The following is a 15,735-nucleotide window of genomic DNA, read 5'->3' as shown; positions in this document are numbered from 1 at the left end:
CTTGAACGCCAAGGACGACGTCGTTTTCCACCGTTTTTGAACAGTAAGAACAGAAAAGTCGAGACGCGAAGGAAAGTAAAGAACAGAACGCAAAGGACAGGAACGTAGATGGGACGGAGCAGGATTGTCAAGGGAGGGAAGAGAGGAAGCTCAAGTATAGGACAGGACAGAACAGGACAGGAAAAGAGGCAAAAGCCCTAAAGGAGGAAAAAGGTTGCAAAGGGAGCGCCGAGGAAGAAGAGGACATGGAAAATAAAGAACATGTCACTCAAACGGGAGGACAGGACAGCAACGGGAAAGCAGGACGGGAAAGGAAGCACCAGGGAAATGAGAGCAAGTGGAAGGAGGAGCAAAAAGGAAAAGAGCTTGTCGCCGCAAAAGCAGCACAACGTGTCATTGGAGCAAAGTGCGGTCTGAAGATCATGCACATCAATTATACACACACAGCGCACACGTGTGTCACCTACAGATTCCCTGATGACATCGTGCATGAATTATACAAATATTATACGCGCACACGCACACACACACACACACGCGGCAAGTCCAAATCCAGCCGTGCCGATGGTTCGGGGGCCGTAGCGCATGAATAATCGAGCGCCCGCGACGGATCGCTCGCTTGCTCTGTGGAAAGATCATAGCCACACGTGTGTGTGTGCTCACGTTAAGTTTCTTTGTGGCGGACAGACGTCACACACACACACACACACATGCGAGCAAATGTCATGCTGCATGTGTGTGTGTGTGTGTGTGTGTGTGGACTTTTAGTAGCAGGAACGCAAACCGCGCGTGAGCCTTCATGGCCTGTAAAAAACGCGCCACGCTATCGTGAATGCGCGCCACCGGAAAGTCCTGATTAGGCTGCTAGCCTGCTCGTTATCCCGTGCGTGTGTGGGGTTTTTTTTCGACGCCATAATCGGCGACAGGGCGCAAAATGGCAGAGGCTTTGCTGAGATATTTTCCTTAACGTGCCACGCCGCTAATCTCGGAAAACAAGAGCAGCCGGTTTCATGCGCTGTGTCTTCGGTTACCTCGTTAATTCTCCCTAAACACTCAGCAGATGTTCTTGGAAATCCTTCTGCTAACAAAGAATTAGCGCTGACAAAAGGCAAGGGGGGCGGGGGGGGGGGGGGCAAGCCTGGAAGAGGAAGATTGTGCAAAAAAAATTTTTTTTAATGCTTACATTAAAGAAGACATTAAGAGAAAACAATATTAAAATAATGAATCGTGTGCTTGCCCCAACAAGCCAACGAGAGTAAAGGCCGTCGGCATTCGGGTGTTCTGATGACATGATCATTGGCTTTTGTTGTCAAATGTTGGTGTAAGGGTCAGGCGGCGAGCACGTCGGCATCGCAGTGCAGACGTTGTGGGTTCGATTGTGTGGAGTTTGCATGATCTCCCCGTGTCTGTGCGGGTTTTCTCCGGGTAGTGCTCCCGCATTCCAAAAACATGCATGGTAGGTTGAGTGAGCCCTGGAAATTCTCCCTGGGTGTGACTGTGAGCGGGAATCCCTGCGATTGGCTAACAACGGGTTGTCGACACCCCCGCCGACTGCCCGAAGGCAGCCGGGAGAGGCTCCGGCGCACCCGGCGGAACAGGTAATGGATGGATGGATGTTAGTGTAAAAACGGCACCGTATATACGCTACTGTATGTTAGCGCTATAGCGTGTAGCTCGGGGAGACACGGGCTCCCCGACTTATTTACTATTTAACACCCGCTCGCTCTCCAAGCTTCCGGGTTACTGTAGTATTTAACAGCCCGGCTAGCATAGCATTTAACATGCCGACCACACACACACACCGCTAGCGAGTGCTCCGCTATGGACAACCGACCGGAGATGAGCGCCGCGCGTCCCCGGGCGCTCCGAAACATGTTTTGCTCTGGAAATGTTCTATGCAAACATGCGACGCTCCGGCGGCAAATCCCCAAACGTACTCCGGCGAACACGGAGCGCCGTGCGGGAAAGTCAAGGGAGCGGGTCCGCGCGACGCGGATGATTCTCGGTGACGGCGCTTTAAAACGACATCATATCATCAACGTGTTGTCGCGCAGGAAGCGGAAAGTCGCCGTGGAATGGCTAAAAAAATGGTGTGTGCTAGCCAAAATGTTGGCGGGAACCGGGTGCGGACGTCGATGAAAAGTCTTGACAAGAGGCCAAGACACAACAAGTTTTCTTGTAGGTTTTTTTTTAGTTAGCAAGACACCACGGAATTCAAATGACCAACGTGGGGAAATCCTCGTCCAGGAATGTTTGTGGCAGGTTTCTTTGCATATGATATCATTTGAAATAATTCACGTTTGAAGTCCTGGCCAACCACAGAAGGCGTCTTGCAAATTTGTTCTCCGCCAGTCGGTGTGCTTTTTGTGCTACCGTTCCGCCTGTTAGCACATTAGCATTTAAACTAGCGCTGTCAAACGATGCAAATATTTAATCGCGATCAAATGCATAATCTCATAGTTAACTCGGAATTAGTTAATCACAGATTTTTATCTAGTCAAAATTTCCTTTGATTCCTTTTTCTCCTATTTTTCCCGTTTTAATGCGCTCGTCAACATGGAATCGTGGATCCGTTTTCTTTGTGCAAAATGCAAATATTGACTGAAACAACAATTTCGACTTTCAATTTTTGCTGAACATTTTTCACTTGGAGCAGTGATTCAAACTTGGAGCACATTTTATTATTTTAGAGCAACGTAACATCCGTGACGTGATGCTGCATTAATCTCGCGATTAAAAAAAATATGAACCGAGGGGAAAATGGTCTTAAATTAATGGCGATAATAACCCGTTAGACTGACAGCACTAATTTCAAGTCAGAAATCATACCCGACTACACATGACAATCCGCATTAGCCTTATAGAGTAAATATCGGTCGTGCCCTGCAAATTATTGCGACGGGACTGGAGGTATAACCCCCGCAAGTCGCAAGGCTTCACTGTCCGCATTGTGGCACGGATAAAAATGAGATGTGCGCCGACGTACGCAGCGTGACTCATAATATGCATTTGACTTATGGCACTTGGAAGAGAAAGAGATGCTAATGTCATTTTGCGCCCCGGCGCGGGAGATAATCGACAGCGCGGACCCTCCCCTCCACCGCCCCCCCCCCATCTCGGGAACCCCCCCACTCACCCCCTCTTTTCCTTCTCCTCCGGCAGAATTGCCAGTTGGATATTTATAGCGAGAAAGCCTTTGGGAAGGGAAAAAGAAAAAAAAATATGTAAGCCACTCCGTTTCACTCACTGCCCACTGATGATGACTCCGCTGGACTCCAGCAACCCGAGGCCTGATGTAAAAACGGCAGCAGGCGGCTGGCTGTGAGTCAGCCGATGATCGGACCGACTAGCGGATGGATGGGCATGCGCTGCGGGTCCCGGACCGGGAACGCCGCGTAAACTAGCGAGTCATAATTGGCACGTAATTTGGGTGGGCACGCGGACACCAAAGCCGTCTCTGGAGTGCCCACTTGACAGCGGTTATTTAGGACCGCCCTGGCCGACTTCCATCATCCGCAAGTGGAGATCTTGCAGTTCGTGATCACTTACGCTGATTTTAAAAGGCCTCCATTGGCCGGGAAGGACATTGGCTGCGCCTGCGACGTTGCAAACGCCGCTTTCTAAATGCACGCGTCTGCGAAACGACCAAATGGGATCAAAGTCCAAACATGCGCAGAATTAGAACACGCTTTGCACGAGACACAAATAAAGCCCTATTCTAAACTATTTCAAATCACATTTTGAATGAAATAACTATCAATATATAAATCAGAATGTATTGTATTGTATTGTATTGTAATATTGCAATTGTTCTGTTTGTGACCAACAGGTGGCGTTGGAGGGGGCTTTTCCTGCAGCATCGCACCCGCTGGTCATCATGTCAAATTTGCAGAGCAATAAACAATAGCAAAAAAAATGCCAAAAATATTGAAAAACATTCCAAATGGAGCAAAATTTCTTCAGAAAATCTGGCTGCTGTTGAGCAAATCTCGGCAAGTGCCACAAATCATCATCATCATCGCGTCTCTCCTCCCGGAGACTAGCTTTAGCCTCCTCGTCCGCTCCATCTCGCAGTGGCGTTCCTTCACACAATAGCCATTGTTTCCATGGCGAATCGATGGGCAGCCCACAGAAGGCAGCGCCTTTATTTCTGGCACAACATGCCGCGACTCATTCTGCGACACCGCTGATGGATGGGATAGGTCGCCGCTTATGGACGAGGGCAAGCGGCGAGGCGGCAGCGGTCGGTGAGTGTGTGTGTGTGTGTGTGTGTGTGCGCGCTTCCATGGATGTCAAAGAGCAGATAAGTGAATCCATGTCCCGCACTAATTAAAAGCTGGCTGGCGATTCCCAGCAGGAAAAAGGAGCACCCGCCCTGCCACGCGTGCCTGCATATGCGCAAAACACTTTTGGCCATTTCATGTGTGGCTGTGGATTATGCGGGTGTGCGTATGAGAGCATCCTGTGGGGGGTACTTGATGCCAGATGCTTAAAGCCAGTGGCTATTAGACAGCAGAGCAGAGATAATAGGCTGGAGCTGCCATCACCTGCTACGCCCTATTAGCCACAACATCAAACGTGAGCGGCCGCCGCCAAATGGGGGCTACGTTTCGGGGAAAAGAGGAAACAACAGCAGACGAGATCAGCCTATTGCGCAAGATATGTCACAAATTTTGGGGGAGAAAATCTTGCAGGGCTTCGGAAATGAACAAGAAGAAAAATCCAATGAAACATGAAATTTTGTGCGCGATGACGAAAAAAAAAAAAAAAAAAGCCGCCGCTTGTCCGCCTGGCACGAAATCCAGAGCGGCACTTTCCGGAGGAGCCGCACTAGCCGGATGCTAATAAGAGGCAATTCAGCCGCACTCCACGCTTCCATCGCATCATTTTTTCCCTCTCATCAATCTCGGCAATCGCTGCCCACCATCGCCACTCGCTCGCACACAAACTCTCGCTCGCTCTGCGGATTGATTACATTAAATCGCTCGGTCACTCACGCGCGCGAGCGCACACACGTGGTCGATTTCTGGTTATGAGAAACAAACAAACGACATTCACTTTCTTATTCGGTAGTTAAGAAGGCACATCGGCAACAAATAACCTCCCCGAAATGCTCGCGGGCTCTTTGCTAGCTCCCGCTCTATGGCTTTCATCACAGCTAGCAAGCGATACAGCACCAAAAAAAAAAAAAAAAAAAAACGAACCCACATAGAGCTCGAGCGGCTATATCGGGCATGTACTCGTCCTGAAAAGCACAGAGGGTGACACTCCTCCGGCTCGCTCCTTAATACACTTAACGCCACGCGCGTGCATGTGCGCGCCCGTCTGCGCTCATCGTGTTGAGATGGGCCAAAAGAGATGATTCACGCTTAGGGGGGGGGGGGGGGGGCGTCATCTCCACCTCCAGTCTCTGGTTGGAGTGCAGATGAAGACCAGTTGTACTCGCATACCGAAAGACGCACTCACTCACCATCTTGGAGTTGAGGATGATGCCGTATACGCATTTGCACACACGTCAGCGCAGTCAGAGTCTCTCCATCAGAGCCAGCTGAATAATTCAGCGGGAGGGAAGTACACAAGACTGCGGAGAGACGATCGGGGGCCCCGGCTGGCCCGAGGGCCGCCGCCGCCGCTCTGAAAGCAATGATGTCACCAGCAGCCATCTCTTGTCCCTCTTTTGCCTTTTAGCTCTGCGCACCATCCCCCCCCCCTGCCCGCTTGGCAACTCTGCCTTTTTGATGTTGCCCCCCCCCCCCCCTCACCCCAGCCCCTAAAAAAAGGAAAGTACAAGCTCGGTCGCATTCAATAAATCACACAGATGATCTCACTTTCTTAATTTGTTCCCCAATCAGATGCAAAAGTTGCTAGCATGAGTTGCCACGGTGACGCAGGCCCTGAAACGCACCGCGATGACGTCACAGCGATGTAAGCATGGCACCAAACGGGGCGTCCCGCGTGTCAGGACTTGCTCATAAAAGGCCAATTTAATTTGCTTTTCTTGGCTTTGAACGAGCGGATCAAAGTGCGGCCGGCTCGCCCTCCCCATCGGCAAACCGGAACAGGCGCTCCCCCCCTACCCGCGGCCCAAGAGGACCAATGACTCAATCGAGCGGTGCGCTTGCGCGACGCCCGGCAAGTTCCAGCCCGGACTTTTCGGAGGGACTCGAGTCGGCGCCGAGAAGCGAAAGCAGTCGCCGGGTGGCTGCCTTGCTGATTTGTGACTCAGCTGGAAATAAATGACACGGGCGCAAGTTTAATCGCACTTGACAGGATGGCTTCTGGAGGTTACATGCAAAGTTTCCCCTCACGAGCGCCTCACCTTACAATCACCTTGATACCAAATTGAGGACAACAATTTGAAAAGAACCACCACTCGCGGTCGACTTGGGACCATTGTGCTGGTTCTTGGTCGATTGCGATCGATGTATTGGGCACCCGTGCCTTCAAAACGCGGGTCATTCGCTGACTAGCTTAGCGCTTAGCACTTAGCGCCATTGTCTGCGCATGAGCGGTGATGCGCTCATCTTATTGGTTGCCCTCTTTGTCAATCAAGTCACGGGATCGGTGATGGGCTGACGTAGTACGTTCAATGTAAGAAGCGGCGTTGTTTTCATCGCCGAGGCCTTTTCGACAATTGTCGTGTGAAAGGATCGGGCTGCAAATATTCCAAAATAAGACTTAATATCGGGGACAGTGACCGAAAAATCCAAAGAATGATTTAAGAACACGTATGTTGACGACGTAACAACATGGCTCCCTCGAGTGGAAAAATGGCGCCGGGACTTCAGCCCGAGTGACTCCCCAATACCAATTTGTCTGGATTTCTCAAAACTAATTAAATGACGGCAGTGATGTGTTTGTTTAATTGTCAAAACTGCGGCCGATGATGATGATGGCCGCCTGCCAATTCTAACGTCAAGGTGTCACCCGGACGGCGTCAAACATGTCCACCATTGGCCAGTACGACGTCCGATATTCTCCTCCCCGCCGCTGATTCTACCTCGATAAACATCACGTGGGATGTTTTCGAGTCGTGCCCGTGGCGGCTTGGCGCCAGCTTCAACGCTCTTAATCACGGCGGGTGGTGACTAACAGCGATGGTGTCATTCCAGCACCCCCCCCCCCCCACCCACCCCCCCATTGCCCTTCGACGCCCCCACACGCAGTTTGAAGGGTCAATCTTCACATCCATCACACTTGTTCCCTCTCATCTTCTCAACGCTTCCCATATATGGCGCAATCATTCTCAATGCGATCGAGTCCGTTCTCGCTCTCCTACTTTGTTCTCCCGTGTGAACGGCCTCCCCCCCCCCCCACATCGTCCTTCTTTCCGCCGCTCTCCCATTGGCTGGCAGAAATTTATTTATACAGCAGAAGCGGCGGCGGCAACGTTGGCCGCCCACGCGGCAGCGCCGGGCTGAACTGAACTGAGGCGAGCTGAGAGGAATTGGACTTGCCAGAGAGCGCGCAGGCATCACCTCGCAAACTCTGCCTGCAAACTTGCCTCGGCGTGCCATTGTTGCAACTTTTGTCTTTTTGTTTTTTATTCCAAGTGTATTTAATACTTTTCCATCAAACCACGATTCATCGCCTAATCGTTGTCTTCCGCCCGTCAAAAAAAAATGGAAGATATCAAATGAAATAGCTTTTGAATTGTACTCAAATTCTGTAGCAAGTGATTCTTATCAAAACGACAAAAACATGTTCCAAATTTTTTTTTGCGCGTGTTTTCTGCCGCACCGGAACGGATTAACTGCATTTCCATTCATTTCAGTGGCGAAAGGTGATTTGACTGCGGTCACGAGGCAACTTTAACGTTGAGGCACCACTTCATTGATGGAAAACGGAAAAAAAAAAAAATTCCAAACAAAAAATGAAGAACACGGTAACATGTTGCGGAATAAATTGAAAAAAAAAAAGTAGTTACACTATTGAGTTAGGAAAAACAAAAACCTGCGGCTGTAACAATGACTTTTGCTGATGCTAATGACGACGCTAACATTAGCTGTAGCTCGGCAAACCTGGCCCTCCCCGCTCAAAGTCATGATTAAAAACGTGATATTTGAGTCCTCCCGCTTTGCGTAAAAAAAAAAGTGTTCGCTCCACATGTCAAACATGACGGGAAGTTTCCATAAGTTCCCGCTGACAAGATGGTGTGCATTATTAAGCCGGCGCACGTGAGCCCACGCCCGGCGAGATGGAACAAAGCCCGCCTGCACCGAGGGTCCGCAATTTAAATATTTACAAGCACACAAGTTGAAGACGAGGCGAGCGCGTTTAAGCAGCGGCAAAATGGCTGCTTTGTTGCTGCTTGAACCAAAAAAAAACGGACATGATTTATTTAGCGCGGGCTCGTGTCCGCAGACGCTTGAAAGCACACTTTCACACCGACGGCCTAAAAAAAAATTTAATAAAAAAAAATAATTAAAAAATTGGAACCCTCCGGCATGGTTTTAACACAAAGTATTCCTTAGCGCCTATTTTATTTTTTTTATGTTAATTTTAATAATATTAATCAAAAAAAATATATATATATCCTTTGCAACCAGCTATGATTGTTTGCGCCTTTCTAATCGGCTTGTTAGTGAGGCAGATAAGGTGGCAAACTAGAACGGCTAACATCAATTATTTTCGACTCCATTTTGTTTTTATCTTGAAAAAGCCATTCCATTTCTTTGCAACGTTTCCCGCTGTCAATAAAGGTTGAACAGCATCGCAGCAAATCACAACGAATATGATGTAAACATTAGCGGCGGATAGACTTTGGAGCCGCGTACGTCGTGAGTCTTTGCAACAAGATGTCCGTCCAGACACAAAAGAGGGGAGCGACCCCCGTCAGCGTTGACACATTTTGAACGGTGTTTTCCGGTTGGCCGGCGGCTCTCGCAAGACGGGCCAAGCGTGAATTGGATTAGCGCGGCCGCGCCGAAGGCGCCTTACGGCCTGACGCTTCAGGGGGGGCAAAATCACCTTGGCTACTTTGAAGTTTCTTCCGGTTTAAGGGACAGCTCGTAAAATGGCGGTGCCGTTTGGCACATGCCGCGAGGGGAAAAAGACCACAAAATGTCAGGCAAGGAAACGTTTGTCTGAATAGTCACATTTTCCTGCTAGCTGCTCTCGTGCGCGTGCCCTTGACTGACTGAAAAAGGAAGCTGTAACTTTCGCACATACGCAGTTTCTCGAACATTTCATTCTGTTATTTGTCTCGGTACGAGAGCCGCGCTTTGCCAATCACGGATTTAAATGGCCGAGCTCTCACCTCTGTTTTGCGTACGTTCTGAGGATGAGCTAGCTAGTACAAGGACAACGCACTCGTTTTATGTACTCGTACATCCAGAATTAGCTTGCTCACATGACATCTCAGGTTTGTATATGGGTCCAGCATTAGTTAGCAACACACTGAAGAATAGCTTGCTAATACAACCAAACCGTCGCCGTTTTAGCTAGCTAAAATAACTAGCTAATGCCTAGTGCGGAGGCATTAGCTTGCTAATACAGTCACAACGTCCGCATTTAGGATTAACTTTCACCAGCTAGCATGACCGCGCCGTGCCTCTATTTTATGTTGCTTGCGTCAGGCCGGAACCTCCTATGTCGCAATTAGCTTGATGCTATATTTCTTCACCCCGAAAAATTCCCCATAGTTGAGTAATTAATTATCGGAGTCTGCTGAAAAGGAAGATGGCAACGCTACACGGTTAGCATTAGCATCAAGAACAGTGCGTTTGTTCACGGCAGTCCAGCTGCGTTCAACAGTTAAAAAAGCTGTAAAAGTGAAAATGCCGTAAACGCTTCACCGTGGTCTCGTTTTGACAAGAACCTGAGCCTGATCCACCCCCCCCCCCAAAAAAAAGTGCATCATCCAAAAGCTTGGAGCAGGTGACGCGTCCGTGAGCTTGAATCAAGCTCCGCTTTTAGCGCAGATGTTGACAAACGAGTCGCCGCCGCCGTGGTACAAACGGCATCGGAGCGGCACAAACGCGGCGTTTAGCACGCCGCGCGCGCGCCCACGCGACACGGCACGCCGCCCAAGAATGTGGAGCAAAAGTTTGCGTGCACTTGCGCCGTCTTCTTGTAGCCATGGCAACAAAAGACTTGAACGCATATTAACGTTTGTACACAATGTACTGTATGCACCTCCACTGGAGCATATTTAATGCATGAACCTCCAATGTGGCCGCCATGGCGTTATATTCGATGTTCTATCATGCGCATTATTGACATGTTACATATTTAATGTCGACAAAACCTCGATAAAGTGCCGGCATATCTCTAATGTACTAAATGTACATATTTGATGCATAGCGCACGCTTCCCGAACGTGGAATTAGAACTACGCCGAATGCAAAGATTGCCGCCTTTTGTTGCCGCCATGGCAACCAAAGTCTGCGACCAAGACGCCGCCGCCATCGGTTGCCGCTGCGCCCGCCGTTCGACACGCGTCTGCTCGGTTCTAATGCGCTTCTCTGTCAACCGACCTAACAAACAAACAAACATCTGGAGGAGCAGATAAGACGGGCGGAAAGTGACCCACATCCAGCTCGGAATGCGTACGTCCCTGAGGCGCGACCCCCCGCCCCTCCTCCCCCCCAAGCCAGGATGCTCTTAGCACATCCTGTACGTTAAGTGCATCTATGCTAACGTTGACTGACGTGTTTGTTTACATGCGCAGCCAGCGTGTCAATGAGCCCATGTGACTGAAAGTTACTCATTCAACCCACTTTTGTTCCGTGCGCGTTCGCTAATTTGCGTAGCGCTAATGTAGCATTATGGCTAAAGAGTATGTAGCGCTAATGTAGCATGTTTCCGTTATTTTCAATGAGTGGACGCCTCCAATGTGCCATATTTACATCTCATGCACATACCGCACCTCTAAAGTGCCCAAAATTGACATCACCCTGATACTAATCGATACTCGATGGACCGGTAGTCCGCGGACTGGTCCCCCCCCAAAAAAAGATTCGTGCACAGAGCAGCGACTAAAAGCGCCTTTAGCGTGTTCAGCTAACACGCGTTAGCTGAACACGCTAAAGCGTGCTCACTTGGCTGTGAAGCCGTGGGAGGGTATAGAAACCGCAATCAACGAACGCGTTATTCGTCCGCTGCCCAAACGGGCTGCGGAAGGACTCCAAACAGAAAGCGCAAGTGTGAGCCTTGCAACGGCGATGCTACGCAGCTCCGATGTTCAATATGTCCAAAGCATTGAGGCCATACGGAAACTGCGATGAATTCATCAATCTGCTGCCTAGATGGGCCGCAGAAGAAATTCACAGTGAAAGTTCAGTTGGAGATTTTGGGCAGAATTCAAACTCAGCGTAACGTGTACTTGCCCCAAATGAGCCCCCCCCCCCCCAATCGGAAGAAGCTATCTGTCAAAGTTTGAGGACCATTTGGACTATTTGCCGTGAGTGTCACGCGAGCTCACGACTTGCGTTTGTCAGCTGACCTGTGAGGAAAATACGTAACGACGTGCGCGCGCGTTATTTCTCCCCAGGTGCACGCGGGCGGGCTTTCGGCGGCTCTTTGGAGAACGATTTGACGCCGTCTTGAAATAGCGGCGGAGGGCGGATTAAATAAGAGTCGGCCACTCTGAAAAGGGACGCGCGTCGATTGTCTGTCGCGGAGTCTCTTTGTGCTCCGCAACTGGGGCGTAAAGAGCGGGAGGCGAGCGGGTGGGACGAGGGACGTGATGGGGCGGGGAGGGCCGGACCGTGTTGGCGTGAGGTGACGGGACGAGAGCGGCCGAAGGGGGGCGGGGGGGGGGAGCGCGGCAGGAAGAGCGTGTTTACAAGGATGTGTGGGAGATGACATCGCGTGGGCTGGCGTCCACCCACTCGCCTGCACACTCGCAATTTGCGCAAAGGAAACCAAGGATGATAACCCCCCCCCCTCCCCCCCGCCAAATAATGCTCTTGCCGCCGAAACGGGTTGCCGTAGAAACGTGCGTCCTTCCGCGTATTTCGATGTTTGCCACGGGTGTGGTAAAAGTCAAGGCTTTGGTGTAATGAGCTTTTAGTATAACGAGTTTACCGACTAAATGAGCCGCTGTGGATTTTTGTAATCGTTCAATTAATCGCCTGGCTGATGATCATTTGAAATGTTTGATTAAAAATGTGCTTACACAACCTCTCGCTCCACAAACTCGCTACTGATGAACGACGACGAAAAAAAATGGTTAGATGAATTTCTAAAGCGGCCCGTTTAGGCAGAAAAGCGGTCCGTCACAACGCTCTGCAAAGATTCCACCAAACTAGACGGGTTTGCTTCCTATTCTCCTTTCCCCAAAACATGAGCAAAACTGAAATGGAATCATCAAAAGAATGGAAAACATGTATACCGCAGCCCATCTAAGCATAAGAAAAAAAAAACAAAACCAAAAAAGGACGGCCAGAGCGTAGGCTAGTTATACAAACATTCATTCATCTTCCGAACCGCTTGATACCCACTAGGGTCGCGTGGGGGGGGGGGGGGGGTGCTACAGGCGGCCCATGTGGGCAGCAAACTTGATGGATTTGCTTCATATTCTCATTTTAAAAAACATGACAAAAACGGAAATGTTACAACAAAAACAAAAAAAAACCCCACAATTGATACCGCTGCCCGTTGAGGCAGAACACTCTCCATATCTTCACGATCCAAACTCCGCGTTGATTGAATACGGCACGCTTGAGATGACAAAATCAATAATGAAAGAAATGGAATAACAGAAATAAATCCATTCATTTCCACAGCGTCCTGTTTAGGCAGCAAACTAGATGAGTTGCCACCTACGGTAACGTCGTGATGCATCCATTCTCTCAATCCAACAGCACACAACGGTCAACATTTTGTTGAAAATGGCCACGTTTAAGGCAACCATCAACAGCAGCTCTGCGACATACCCGACAAGGCTGTTTTGTTCCTCGCTAGAGTGGCATCGTTAAGATTTGTCTGGCATTCTTTGCGGTCTTTCTCAACTTCAGATTGCCAATGAATTAAACTTCCATTTCGAGCGTTTGCCGAGTTAGTGACTGTCGCTTGTCTGGTTTCTTATAAGTTAGTCGCTGCATCTTCACGGCGCTATTTGTGTCGGAGTATTCCCGGGAACTTTGCAGCGAGGCGTCTGACATTTCTCACCGCTATTGCTTTTCACACTGGCTGCTCTTTTGTCCCATTTGTTGCTGTTTTGGCTCTTGCTATTTTGTTTCCATTTCATGTGACATTTATGTTTGTTTCCTCGCAATATTCCCAGGCCCGACGCCGCGGTTGGATTTTATTTATTTTTTTGGGGAGGGGAATAGAAAGCGGTTGCTGTTGAAATGATGCCATCCCTTTTTTTGGTCACCATTCTATCAAAACTTGCCTCAATCGTGTGGTGTCTGACCCATTTGCTTCCTAATTAGGCTGCAGTAGAGGAGTGCTTGGCTGCCTAAACGGGCTGCTGTCAACATACCGCTAAAGATGCCTTAAGATCAATGAAATGCATCAGAGAAAAAAAGTTTGCCCCGCGCAAAGTTTTCCCGGACGAGGACTTGATGCGGGCGGGCAGGTCCGTCTGCCGCCTCGTCGGGCACCTCACGGAGGCGCCGCTGATCGGTGTGGACATCTTTCACTGTCATACGAATATGCCGCCTCCCAATTAAGTTTCCTTACTGTCACCACGGATATATTTCATGTAAATTAATCATCTCGCCGGTGTCCCGCATTAGCGGCGGGCCGCCTGGTTAATATTCCAGCGGCGCTGTTTAGTATCAAACTTGAGCGAGAACCTTCCGTCTAGGCACGTCGCGGCCCGTTAGCGCAGCAATAACTGAGTGCTGACGTTTTGTGACACTTTGATGACGGTGATTAGGAGAGAACTTTTCGAGCAAAACGCTGACGAGAAAAAAGAATGAAAAAATGGAACAAAAAAAACAAATAATGTCCCGGTCAATTCATACCCAAATCAAACGGCAATCAAATAAAACACGTATGCTAAATTAAAATATGCTAGCACAAACTCCAAATGAATGATATCAACAATAATCCCCCAAAATAATACAAAATAAAAATGTATATTGTCAAATAAAAAAGTAATGTCAAAATCAAACACAATTTGAAGGGAATACAATTTTCAAAGCTCAATCAAAATCAAATGCAAAATGAACAACAAGATAAAAAAATAAAAATAAAACATCTTTTTTTTTTTTTTAGCTCCGAAACTGTTTTCAAGGTCCCGAAATAAAGATGAGAATGCTTTGAGAATGGCGACTTCTGCAGGGAGACGAGGTTTGCTGAATTTTATTATTCAGCGATTAAACTTCGGAGTATCTCAGCCGAGGCATTCCGATAAATTTAATTTATAAAATAAATTAATAAATAGATAAATTGGGCTCTCCGTACCGTATGGCGCCCAAAAGTGCTTCTTCGCACAGCCCGGCAGTCACCCGTTTAAATGCGCAGTCAAACAGCAACAGGAGGCTGCAGCCACACGGGGGCGCTGACAGGCCCACTTTGCAGAGAATCGGCATGAAAACCAGTCAAGTCCTAATTTTGATTGATGTGCAAAGCTCGAAGAGCCAAAGTCTCGTGATTCTGTATAAAAACAAAAAAAAAGAGACACCCCCCCCCCCCGCTACACACACACACACATCAATTGAAGCGCTAAATTTACGAGGGAAATTGAAGGCCTTCCATTCATTCCCAGCGCGCTTGTGCGTTATCGGTGAGGCCACATGCTCGCTCGCTGTAAGAAGCTGGCATGGCAACTCTGACTCTTTCTTTTCTTTCATTTTTTTATTGTCATTTTCTTCAGGCGGGGGTCAAGGGGGGGGGATAACATTGGTCTCCAGCCGGCCTCCGGCTCGGATGAACCGCGGGCACCGGAGTTGGCATTTCGCAAACGCTGACAACATCCCCCATCATGGGTGCGCAGATGGGATTCTTTCCGGGAGGGGTTACGCGCTGTCCCCGCGCCTGGCGCATATTCAAGGGGGGAGTGCGTAAGAGAGACGGGGATCGAATGAGAAGGAGAAGGTCAAAGCCCCGGAAAGAGGCGGAAATGTTTGGACCGCTGGTCGATAAGGGCAAAAAGTGGCGCTGGCCGACACGCCGTCTCTTGTCAAAGATGACGGGCTGCGGCAAAAGCCGGTGCTCGGAACCAGGCGGGAGACCAAAACGCCGCCAGAAACCAGACGTGAGTGACAGCGTGGCGACTGTCTGATTGAGCAACAGCGCCGACGGGGAGTCCACTGGATGACATTGATCAGGGTCAGTGTAGGCCGCACGGACAACAAATCAATCTGAGACCGCCGTCAAACTTGTTCCGTGATGCCGATTGGTTTTGAAGGTGTTCTCGACCCTCCAACATCTTGGTTCCAAAGTCTGACCAGATTGATTCTCGACTCCTCATCAAATTGTCGATCTTGAACCAGGTCTTTACACCTTACAATAAAAGTCTCGGTCTCTACTTTGTGGCGACTCGTCCACGTCTTGAAGCCTCAAAGTCCGAGTTATGATTCAGTCTTGCGTTTGTCTCGAAAGCTCCAATCCTAACGGGGTTCTGGACACCTTCAAGTCCTGATCTTGACTCGGTCTCAGCACATCCTTGTTTTGGTCTAGACTCCTAAAAGGTTTCGTCTTGACTCAGAGAGTCTTTGCCTTGACTCAGTCTCAACCAGTTAAGACCTTGGCCTGGACTCTCAAAGCCCTCAAATTCTTGAGGACTTGAGCTCTGAAGAGCCTTTTTTGTTTCCGACCCAATTTGCTTACACCAGT

At 49.2% G+C, this 15,735-nt stretch overlaps 1 protein-coding gene across 1 annotated transcript in view; it reads right to left on the bottom strand.

The window, feature by feature from the left end:
• grin2ab (glutamate receptor, ionotropic, N-methyl D-aspartate 2A, b) overlaps positions 1-15,735 on the bottom strand; it is a 55,623-nt gene that overhangs the window by 22,272 nt on the left and 17,616 nt on the right. The gene's annotated exons all lie outside the window — the stretch shown is intronic.

Source organism: Hippocampus zosterae, chromosome 13 (assembly GCF_025434085.1).
Source record: "Hippocampus zosterae strain Florida chromosome 13, ASM2543408v3, whole genome shotgun sequence".
NCBI lineage: Eukaryota > Metazoa > Chordata > Actinopteri > Syngnathiformes > Syngnathidae > Hippocampus > Hippocampus zosterae.
Note: the sequence above shows the minus strand (reverse complement) of the source record. Positions and strands in the feature narration are given on the sequence as shown.